Source organism: Mizuhopecten yessoensis, unplaced genomic scaffold, assembly GCF_002113885.1.
Source record: "Mizuhopecten yessoensis strain PY_sf001 unplaced genomic scaffold, ASM211388v2 scaffold6285, whole genome shotgun sequence".
In the NCBI taxonomy this organism is placed as follows: domain Eukaryota; kingdom Metazoa; phylum Mollusca; class Bivalvia; order Pectinida; family Pectinidae; genus Mizuhopecten; species Mizuhopecten yessoensis.
In genome coordinates this window covers 344,154-356,525 of record NW_018406473.1, presented here as the reverse complement: position 1 = coordinate 356,525, position 12,372 = coordinate 344,154, and the positions used below count along the sequence as shown (strand labels likewise).

The 12,372-nt window shown below is 38.1% G+C and overlaps 1 protein-coding gene and 1 long non-coding RNA gene across 8 annotated transcripts in view; one reads left to right on the top strand and one right to left on the bottom strand.

The window, feature by feature from the left end:
* Positions 1-12,372, bottom strand: part of LOC110451901 (heparan sulfate glucosamine 3-O-sulfotransferase 1-like) — a 107,564-nt gene that overhangs the window by 30,206 nt on the left and 64,986 nt on the right. The window contains exon 1 of one of the 6 annotated variants that reach the window (XM_021500127.1): positions 2,561-2,700. The exons of 4 other annotated variants lie outside the window; for them this stretch is intronic. The gene's annotated coding sequence lies outside the window, so the exon portion shown is untranslated. One more of the 6 variants, XM_021500126.1, reaches the window with a different exon arrangement.
* LOC110451902 overlaps positions 1,879-12,372 on the top strand; it is a 25,257-nt gene continuing 14,763 nt past the window's right edge. For both annotated transcript variants that reach the window (XR_002463120.1, XR_002463119.1), the window contains exon 1: positions 1,879-1,961. This is a non-coding gene — a long non-coding RNA (uncharacterized LOC110451902). The remainder of the gene's footprint in view (positions 1,962-12,372) is intronic.

Here is a 12,372-nt window from a genome sequence, read left to right as displayed (position 1 = left end):
AACGAACAAGTTTAGATTAAATTGTTCGTAGTTCGATGCCCTTTACAATTCAGTAAAAGGGCACTAGCCCTGTTTTTCTATACCAAACTAAAAGACGTCTCATTTTCTCAATGCGTACACACACCAGAGTACCAGAACAGTCTATACTTTGCAAGAAAATGTTATACAGGCTTGTTATTTATCAGAACATATTTACTCACATCTATGGAAAGTATGAAAGCGACAGGAAGCTCGTGAATTGCCCCGTTCCCCCGTGGTGACATATAGACTAATATCGTGTTGGGTGACCACCTGTACGTCAGACTACCTGGCCCTCTCAGTAATTAGACTGTCAGTAATTGAGATTTATAATATATCTGCACGTACGCTAATTAAGTATACCTATCCTCCAAATTCTACCCGGCGCTCCAGGTGCACGACTTTCTTTGTCGTACAGACCGAACACTGAAGTCTATAAAACAGTAATTTCCTATCAAAGATCATTGGTCAATAACATGATTTGTTTGTTGTTTTAAAATTTAAAAAAGCATTTTGTTAAGAGGAGGACATCGGCTCGGTTTACAGAGGTTTGATACTACATGTGTTCGTATTTCACTAAAAGCTCCATCCGAACAAAAGGTATCCATTAAGGATACCAAAGCTTGTACTAAGCTGTGCTGTTCGAGTACCACTTTATTTGGCACTGTATGTACCGCAGGTGGGAAAATGTCTCGGTATTTCAGAAGCATTCGTTAAGCAAATAAGGGGTGTATTGGATACACTTGACACTTCAGCTAAAAGTGGTGATTTCCAGATACCACGATAAAGAGAGAAGATAAATATCTGCAGTTGCAGAATTGTCTTACATGTTCAGGTAAAAAAATCAACTTACCCATTCAGGTTAAAGGCCGGATAGTAACGATAAAACTACAATTTACAGATAATGTAACTATTGACATTTGATGTATGTAGCATGCTAGCAACCCCAGGGAGTTTAAACTAGCCAATTAGTTCCTTATCCAAAGTTAAAAGTAGTTAGTTACGTTTTAGTATCGACTTCATATGTGTAAATCTGCGCTCTTTAATACCGATATGGCTCTGACGATATTCTTTAAAGCATGGTCTACTTTTCTTGTTTTCATATAACATTTCAGATGGAGTGACCACCCCTTTACCGAAACAACCTACCCGGGCAAATCATTATTGTACGTACCAAATTTGCAATTTATGGTAATATAATAAGTATTGTTTTTCATATTTGAATTTCAACTTAAACGAAATATATCACACCCAGTTTAAACAGAGTTATCCGGGTAGCACCACGCTAGCTACACAGAACGTTGGGTCAATATGTTACACTATGTAGTGAAGTTAATGACAGTGTCTTCGCCAATAACAAATTTGAATTAACAAATAATCTTGTTGATATATACTTATATGTACAGGTAAGATTGATTAACTACAGCATCATTTGAAACGATGAAGTCTAGCCTACCTGTAGTAAAGTTCACGTCCCATGGTAGATATATGCTGATCGATCACAAGAAGCAAAGGTGTCGTCTCAGGAGAAGCACCATCTAATCCAGAGTGTGTATAGCTAGGTATCACAGGTATATATACAAACACGTGAGAACTGAGCTGTGAAACAACTCAGTACCCGTATCAACATACGACACAGAATTCCCCTGTCCGTATACAGTAATACTATACTCCGAATCGAGACCCCTCACACAGTGACGGGTGTTTCCGTCTCAACGTTGTTACCTGTCCCTCCTGAAAACGTTTAAGGAGCACGGCTGATGTTCACCGACAGGTGCCCGGGGATCAGACAGGTACGCTCCGCATAACTGAGCGGAATCCCTCACACAGTGGCGGGCGTTTCTATCTCAACGTTACATGTCCCTCCCGAAAACGTGTGAAGAGCACGGCTGATGTTCCTCGACAGGTGCCCGGGGATCAGACAGGTACGCTCCGCCTAAATGGTAAGCACGTGTTAATGTTCCCAAAATACAGCTCTGTTGACGGTCAGGGACAGGTGAAGGGAGATTCCTCCCGACCAGGCGATCAGAGAGGTGTACTTATTGTACACTACTACAGAGGTTCACGATCCTCCCGAACAGCGCGAGTACCGAATACAAATCCTCCGAAGGGCTCCTTACTAGTTCCCGCGGATTAGAACCGTAACTATCTTACAGAAAAGTATAAACATTTAAGGACAGTGACGATAATTGGTCACATGCCTCTCCAAACATGTGAATGAAGTCAATGACGTAGTTCTCTGTAGAATTCTCCTGATATGGTATACGTACACGCTCTGAACATCGACACGTCTATCTGCATATACACACACGCGTTAGTGACACTTCTCCCTCTGCGATAGACAGGGGTCAGCTATTTACATTTCCCCACAGCTAGGAACGTCTTGGGGCCGCGGTATCCAACCTAGATACTTTTATACAGGTGTGAATCATAGAGGTATGCTCCCTTCACCATTACCCGACATGCTAGACCAGGTGTTGACTATATCATACGCATACTATATATATATATCTAAATTAAACTACACATTACCCTTCCTTACCTTCATATCTTTACCTCAAAACATCCAGTACAACCGGCTATGAGGCTCGTTGTGTATATACGTTCTGCTCCGCTTAATACAGCGAGGCTAACAGCTTTAACACACAGAGGTAGCTGTGCCTATCAATAATGCAGACAACTGTGAAAAATCAGAGAGAACGTGTCCCCAAAATCCTCCTATATGTACCGTATATATAACGGCAATCACACAGGGAATCGGTAACCGAGGCGGACCTTCATTCCTTTTGTTCCAGGCATGTTTGCTGACAGCGATAGTGCTCCCGGTAGACTACAGGGCGTGAGATACATTGCTTTTTTCCCTAAATCAGTCCAACAGTTTTTTTCTCTAAACAACAAAACATTCTACGCGTTTTCTTATGAGTCACAAGCCCTCTCACCCATACACATCTGCATAAATAGCGCCCCGGGTCCCCTCCTCCTGGCGTGGCAGGTCGGCGCGAGGGGAGATTCACGACTCTAGCCTCGCCGTATATTGTTCTTTTGAAGGGAGAATTAATGTATCGAATGTGCTTTCTATGCCCTCAAGGACGGCAGATCAAAACTCGGTTACATTACCCTTCACAGGGTTTTCTTTAAACAGATTGGACCGGATTTACAGACAGAACCTACTAGTTTATCGAATTATGAATAATGTTTGTTTTTGTTATGGCAACCTAGTTCTTTAATTTGTTTAAAAAATATAATAATCATGCATCGCCTACTTTTTTTCTTAGTTAGAAACGTACGACTGTATTCCAAAAATAAATTGTTCAAATTACGTTCTGTGACGAAAAGGAATAGATTTCCTCTTCATTAAGTTTCACCAATTAAGTGCTATAGAACCCACGTTTGACATTAACATGGCTAAGTATATAACAGTTACGATATAATGTAAGGATTCCCTGGGTTTAACCAATTGAAAGTAAAATACATTCAAGTCAAAACCAATTTCGATGCTGCCTAATACATTTTGACAGTAGCAAATTAATAAGTCGCACCTGCTGACATAGGATTCGATCGATCGGCTAGCCTGGTCTGTTTAATATATAAAGAAAGACGCTGAACAAATCATACTGATTTATATTGAATTGTCTGCTTGATGTGTGACCTTGGCAGAGATGATATTTGACCTGGACAAGATATTACGTATGTGTGTTGAAAACGTATACAAGCCATAGACAGAAGTAGGATGTGACCTTGACAAGGGTTGAATATGACCTTGTTAGGTCGATGTGACCTTGACAGACGTATTATTCGACCGTGACCGTGAAAGTGTGTGACGTTGATAGAGGCAGCAGGTGATATATAGAAAAAATGTGTCTTATAACGAGATGACGTCTGTGAACTCGAAATATTGTGAATGTGGATTTGGAAGATAGAGCATGACCTTGTAGAGATGGTGTGTGACCTTGAAGAGATTATGTGTGACCTTGTAGAGATGGTGAAAGGTGATAAAGGATTTCAGAGCTACAGTATAACATACATTACATTGAGTACCTGTGATAAGTTTAAAGTATTTATCGTCAAAAAGACGAAACACAATGTATCATAACACTAAACACAATGTATCGTAACACTAAACACAATGTATCGTAACACTATACACAATGTATCGTAACACTATACACAACGTATCGTAACACTATACACAATGTATCGTAACACTATACACAATGTATCGTAACACTATACACAATGTATCGTAACACTATACACAATGTATCGTAACACTATACACAATGTATCGTAACACTATACACAATGTATCGTAACACTATACACAATGTATCGTAACACTATACACAATGTATCGTAACACTATACACAATGTATCGTAACACTATACACAATGTATCGTAACACTATACACAATGTATCGTAACACTATACACAATGTATCGTAACACTATACACAATGTATCGTAACACTATACACAATGTATCGTAACACTATACACAATGTATCGTAACACTATACACAATGTATCGTAACACTATACACAATGTATCGTAACACTATACACAATGTATCGTAACACTATACACAATGTATCGTAACACTATACACAATGTATCGTAACACTATACACAATGTATCGTAACACTATACACAATGTATCGTAACACTATACACAATGTATCGTAACACTAAACACAATGTATCGTAACACTATACACAATGTATCGTAACACTAAACACAATGTATCGTAACACTATACACAATGTATCGTAACACTAAACACAATGTATCGTAACACTATACACAATGTATCGTAACACTAAACACAATGTATCGTAACACTATACACAATGTATCGTAACACTAAACACAATGTATCGTAACACTATACACAATGTATCGTAACACTAAACACAATGTATCGTAACACTATACACAATGTATCGTAACACTAAACACAATGTATCGTAACACTATACACAATGTATCGTAACACTAAACACAATGTATCGTAACACTATACACAATGTATCGTAACACTAAACACAATGTATCGTAACACTATACACAATGTATCGTAACACTAAACACAATGTATCGTAACACTATACACAATGTATCGTAACACTAAACACAATGTATCGTAACACTATACACAATGTATCGTAACACTAAACACAATGTATCGTAACACTATACACAATGTATCGTAACACTAAACACAATGTATCGTAACACTATACACAATGTATCGTAACACTAAACACAATGTATCGTAACACTATACACAATGTATCGTAACACTAAACACAATGTATCGTAACACTATACACAATGTATCGTAACACTAAACACAATGTATCGTAACACTATACACAATGTATCGTAACACTAAACACAATGTATCGTAACACTATACACAATGTATCGTAACACTATACACAATGTATCGTAACACTAAACACAATGTATCGTAACACTATACACAACGTATCATAACACTAAACACAATGTATCGTAACACTATACACAACGTATCATAACACTATACACAACGTATCATAACACTATACACAACGTATCGTAACACTATACACAATGTATCGTAACACTATTAACACTTCCTAAACAGGTCAGTTGAACATGGGAAGTGCTGTACTATCCTGTTATAATATGTTAACAAAATGATTCCTTTTATGTAAAGCCGGGCGTATTACATGTCACATTTGTCACTCTACATGTGATATTTGCCATTCTACATGTGATATTTGTCATTCTACATGTCACATTTGTCATTCTACATGTGATATTTGTCATTCTACATGTGATATTTGTCATTCTACATGTAACATTTTTCATTCTACATGTGATATTTGTCATTCTACATGTCACATTTGTCATTCCACATGTGATATTTGTCATTCTACATGTGATATTTGTCATTCTACATGTCACATTTGTCATTCTACATGTGATATTTGTCATTCTACATGTGATATTTGTCATTCTACATGTGACATTTTTCATTCTACATGTGATATTTGTCATTCTACATGTCACATTTGTCATTCCACATGTGATATTTGTCATTCTACATGTGATATTTGTCATTCTACATGTCACATTTGTCATTCTACATGTGATATTTGTCATTCTACATGTGATATTTGTCATTCTACATGTGACATTTGTCATTCTACATGTGATATTTGTCATTCTACATGTGATATTTGTCATTCTACATGTGACATGGCCAGCCATATGTCGTTCAATAGGGATGAAGACAAGGCTGTTTGTCGCGCAGCCCGGTGAAACAATTGAGAGAGGCGGTTTGGCTTCATCATTGCTTCCATGAATCGCGGCAGATGATAAATGCATTTAATTAAAGTGCTATCACAGAGCGATTACATTGATTAGAACCACAGACCAACAACCGAAGTTGATTCATCAATCTCTACCCCGTCTATTACTGACACCTCGGGGGCAGTCCTAATGACCCCCATCAAGGACCAGGTGGAGTATGAGTCACGGGCACTAATTGGACATCCAAACATTGGTACATACGAATTTGAATGCACGTCAACTGTTGGACGGTCTCATCTGATTGGTCGAATTCTTACTTCCGGTTAAGATTTACGTGCATTTTTTGTGACGATAAAAATTAATCATTTTTTTACATTTACATTGGATACGTCGTAGTAACCAATAATGGCGTGTAACGACGGGGGAGAGAGAATATGTTACTTATCTTTTTTTTTTTTTTTGAAAGTGCTGATCTAAGTCCCTCTACGCTTTCTGCGCACACTACTATATCACCCAGTTGGCAGGGGCGTTTCTAGGATATTTGAAAGAGGGGGCGTAGAATCAAATCTTTTGTACCTTTTTTTGTACTTTTTTTTGTTAAAAAACATAAAATAATTGTGAAATGCACTAATGTAACGGTTCCTGACTTGGTGCATGTATATTTTATAGTTAAAGTGTCAGGGGGATTATGTGTTTAATTAATGAATATGATAAATTGCCATATTCAATACAATATTAGCAGATTCCGATAGTTTTGTTGTTGTTTTTTTTTAAAGGGGGGGGGGGGGGGGGGGGGGCGTACGCCCATTACGCCCTCACCTGGACCCGCCCCTGGTTGGTTCCACTCAAGCGGTGTTTTGATGAAGAAGGAGTTCTACCTGTTTGTATCCTGGGATGATTAATGGCCTTGAGTTGTTGACAATGTTCCTGTTTAATGTTGCTGATGTTTCATAGTTCTCATAACGATTTGTGTTTGTTTTTCGCGTCCTTCCAGAGTGCTGGATTATCTGATCTGGGGGTAGGGCTGGTATTAACCCCTCAACTACTTTGTACATGAATACTAGTCGCTGTGATTTCCTTCTTTTTTGTAGGGTTGGCAGTTTTAGGTGTTGTAGCATTTCTGTGACACATCCTTCATCCCGACTTTTGTAATTTCCAGTAATTAGGCGAGCTGCATTCCTTTGTATTCTCTCTAGTTGATTAATTAGCATTGATCTCAATAAGTGTTTTTGTTAGCCGGACTCTTTTACCTTCGATGACCAATGTATGCATTGCTCATGGATATTGACATCTACCGTCTACCAAAAAATACAGCGTTCACAGCAGTGACCTCTGGCGGCTGTTTTGTGTCGTAGGGGACATCCACAACCGAGATCTCGCCGAAATGGGCGGAACGCTTCAACGTGAAAACAATGCTCACAAACGGGCGTTAAGTCACGTCTGCAAAATAATGGTTTGTTACGGCATATGGATAGAGGAAGCATGTACGGGGCTGCAAGGGGCATATAAATATCTGTAGTCGACTTTGATAAAATGTCATGATAGATGACTGAAACGCTGTCAACCTTGAAATGTATTTTTAAATGAGGCACAAATACACAGTACAGTATTATTATTACAATTTGAGGATAATAGGAATAGGCTGTCTTTATCAGAGTTGAAGCTTCCCTAGCGGACCTCTAGAGTTCTGTCTGACATTTAAACATGTGTTTGGTGAAGTTCAGCAGAAAATGCACCGGACACCGCCCTGCCCATCATCACTGCTCTGTAGCTACTCCATGCTTGGCGTTCTCCGGGAATGATTCGTCAATAAAACGTAGAACCAAGATGAGTTGGAAAAGCAAACTCACACATATACAAAATGTATATATATGGTCGGGCGTTCTTTACAATTAACTTGATGTCAGTTGCTGAAATTTACATAACTTTTTGACATAATATGGTAAAATAGTATCGAACGTTTTTTTTATCAAATAGCTCCCATAATTCAACTCCTACAACATCATCAGATAATTATACCGATCTTCGTGTCTGATACGTACTTGGGTTCGATGTTATCGCTGTTGATTGGTTTCCATATAATTGTGACGTGATTACAGCGCTTACATGACGTAATAATGTATTGATGTTTAGTAAAATGACAATTTTGTCAAATTGCACTACTGTCGGAACCCCTGCTTTATATATACATGTAGATATAAATATGTTTTACTCATCAATGTAAACGTAAATTAACTTCGTTTACAAAGAGCGGATCTTGTTATTAGATCTAAAATTTTGACTTGTACGATAAAGGGCGGCCCTGTGTTCAGTAAACTTGCCTCACGTTCATTCGCCGTTTTGACAAGATGAAAGATTAACAGCTCATTCACAAGAACAGTTCCACCGTTGAATGAAAATGTATCTTTACATCGCATATACTATTGTCAGTTTATGGGAATATTTACTTTGTAATTGTCCGTGACATTTTGGAGTCTTGGCGATGACATATAAAGTGCAGTAGTTCTGGCTTGGTGTCAGAATAGGTCTAGCGATATCGCACCGTGTAACAAGAGATTCAATAGCATTGGGGGCTCTAGCCTTGATTGACGTCAGTCATTTAAGTTACAAGTCAATAATAACAACAGTTAAGACTTCTATCTAAACACGTGAATTGTACCCGACAAATCGTGCATGTGTCCCCCTGTCTTAAAGTATAAAACGTGCGATATGTTATGCATATCACATAGTACAATGTAATGTACACACTGAGCAGCCTAGAAGATAAACATTTAAGCCACATGCCTGTACGTCTACGGAGCAGCGCTGTTCACCTAACATGGTTTGGTGTATAACAGTTATCTTCGGCGCAACAGGCAAGAAAGGCATGTCAGCCGACACCAAATTAAGTTTAATCGCAAATAACGAAAAAAAATACTGAAGATAAACATTCTGTTTCATTCGTTTAAGGAGCATTATAGAGGCTCTTATTTTTTTTATAATTATTCAAAGTAAAGACAGTTATGTCAGCTACGCCCCCGCAATAACGTTGTACACCGTTTAACGTGCAGCCCTGTCACATTGTCCCGTCGCAGTTTTATAACCGTAGAGGACGTATATCGACCGTATTCAATTTCAATGTTCTACCGTACGTGAATATTAATTTCCAGAATAATTAGCTTTTTATCGACTTCTCATTAATATAAATTGATTTTATGCTTTGGGAATAAGGTGTGTGCAACAGAGTGCTGCGTTTGAACTTTGAAGTAACAGACTCTGATCCAACATTTCTAGAGTATCCGGCGACACTAGTGAAACACGGACGCAGGTTATGAGGACAGAACAGAAATAAATACAACTTAAACCAATTCCCGAAGGAATTCCTCGTCCGGGGATTACAATCATTCATGATTAAAGGGGCGTAAAGGTCTCTTTTTTTCTGTCGTCGATTTTCGTACAAATTCATCAGCATCAATTTTGTCAAGCTTCATTACATAAACGATGCATTACCGTACTAATTAACTATGTTACATGGCCTGAATTATTTTAACGAAATCAGCGAAAACGAAATGATCCTTATAAAATAGAATTTCCAAAATAGCCATACTTTCATGGACACTATCGAAAAGATGTCCCTTTTGACCTTTTGACCTCGAATGTCATTAGACGTTTAGATGTTTCATTATACAAGTTGTATTTGTTGTTGTATTATACGTGCATGACAATTATGTGGTAAGGTTCGACAGGGACGGTATTTATCATTACCAATCAGGTCAATTAAAGGTGACTTTTATTCAATATGTTGGCCCATTGTTTATCAAGCTAACAGCAATTATATTCAATATGACAGCCGATTGTTTCTCACATTAGTGAGTTTCAATAGGTACGCCATACACTAGTATTACCACTGACGAGTAACGTACACGCACCGTCTCGTGTCATCGGGGTTCGTCGGCTTCACGTTAACGTTTTGTCCCTGTAGATTTCACATGCACATTTTATTAAACACAGAAGCTGCAAGAGAAGACAAACGAGATAGTTTAGCCATGAAATGACGAACAATAAGTTTCTTTATCGAATGAATGTATATATTCCGTGATACGGAAATATAAATACGCCTTTGTCCCGCTGTTTAGTATTAATATTTCCTCTTCCGCAGTTCTATATAGACCACGTGTATCACCGAACAGCTCCACAAAAGTGATATATAACCAAATATTATGTAAACGTATGGTATTTCTCCGTGCACTTTTTATATTAGTCACACACTATGGCCCCTCACATCCGCGTTAACGTCTCCGGGAATGTTCCAAACTCCTGGATCGATTCCTGAAACTGAAACGTAGCACAACCAATTTCCTTTATTAGTGATAGCTTACCATTTAGTCTCAAGTAGATCTGATTTACACTCTCACACACGTTCTTGTAGTGTACCGTACATGGATAAATTCACAATCTAAAATGTTTCCCTTTGTGTAACAATAAACCTAGCACAACCTAACCAAGGCCTTCTAAAGACACCGCACACACCGTCAAGTGAAGGAGAAACAAGGAAAAAGTATGCCTATTTAGAATGAGACTTGTTGAACTCTCAAAATACTGGACACTAAAGACAGCTATTGAGGGCCTATACCCACTAAGCCTGTTTGACAGATTTTAATTATACATAGGATTACGCTCGCCTTCTAGCTTCGAGCTTTAGAGGGAATTTTCCTTTAGCTCAGTGGTAGAGCGTCCGACTAGGAACCCTAGGGATCGCCGGTTCGATCCGCGGTGGAAGTAAAATATTCTCTTTCCAGTTACACGTGTAAGAACAGGAGAATAATTCTCTAAACAACACCGTTCTCCTCAACGACTAGTATTTGTACAATGTAACAAGGACGCTCCGTACGTACAGGACATACAAACTGAGGACCATCACAATCAAATGTAGGCAACGGGTGTACGCTTCAAAAATAGTCTCATTGATGTCGGCTATTTCAATCTCCCTTCTGTGTATTTAAATCATATAGTTACGTGGAAAGGAAGTCTGTGGACATGTTTCTAAAGATTGTGTAGTATACAACCAATGACAATATTCCTCATATTTAAAAATAATTTAGATTACATTCATGTATAAATATGTTATTTGTACATTTATTGTTCTTGTTGTAGGTAAACATGATTAACTATTTCCCTGCGATTAGTCAAGTATCCCGAAGTGCAATAATTATTTTTTCATATCGAAATAAAACGGCAACACAACAGTAGAGATTATCAGGTGGAGGCGCCATCGTTTTCGTCTGATTCAGTCATTCGGAACAAAGTGTGGTGGCTCCTGCCATTTTATAACAATTACTATACGGCCGACTGACAAACCCTGGTTTAATTCAGAACTTCGACGAGAAATAAGGAAAAGAGTTCGTTACTTAAAGATATTTAAAAACAACCGCACGGACAATAATCATGACCGATTTAGACGACAACGTAACCACGTCAATAACCTTAAGAAACGTACGAAAGAACTATTTTATGCGAACATAAATAGACTCTTAGACAGCTTTACTGACTCGAACCCCAAAAAATTCTGGAAAACTGTTCGTAACCTAATTAAGACTTCTGACAAATCAAACTCTATTCCACCTCTAACGAACCCGACGAACGGAGACATAGAAACGTCCGACGAAACAAAATCTAACATTCTAAACGATTATTTTGTGTCTATATCAACGATTGACGATTCTAACGTTGAAGTACCGACTGCTGACACCAGAACGGACTCCTCCTTAACAGACATATATTTTACGACTAATGACATAACCGATATTTTGAAATCCCTAAATATTAATAAAGCTGTTGGTCCTGATACTATTAGTAATAACATGTTAAAAAATACAGCCCATTCGATCGCAGTGCCATTGTTTCGTATTTTTAGGACATCTCTCGATACTGGATTTTTTCCTAACGCTTGGAAACATGCTCTAGTGATGCCCTGTTTTAAAAAAGGTGACAAATCTAAACCCTCTAATTACCGACCTATATCTTTACTCAGTACAGTTGGGAAAGTATTCGAAAAAGTAGTAACTAAATT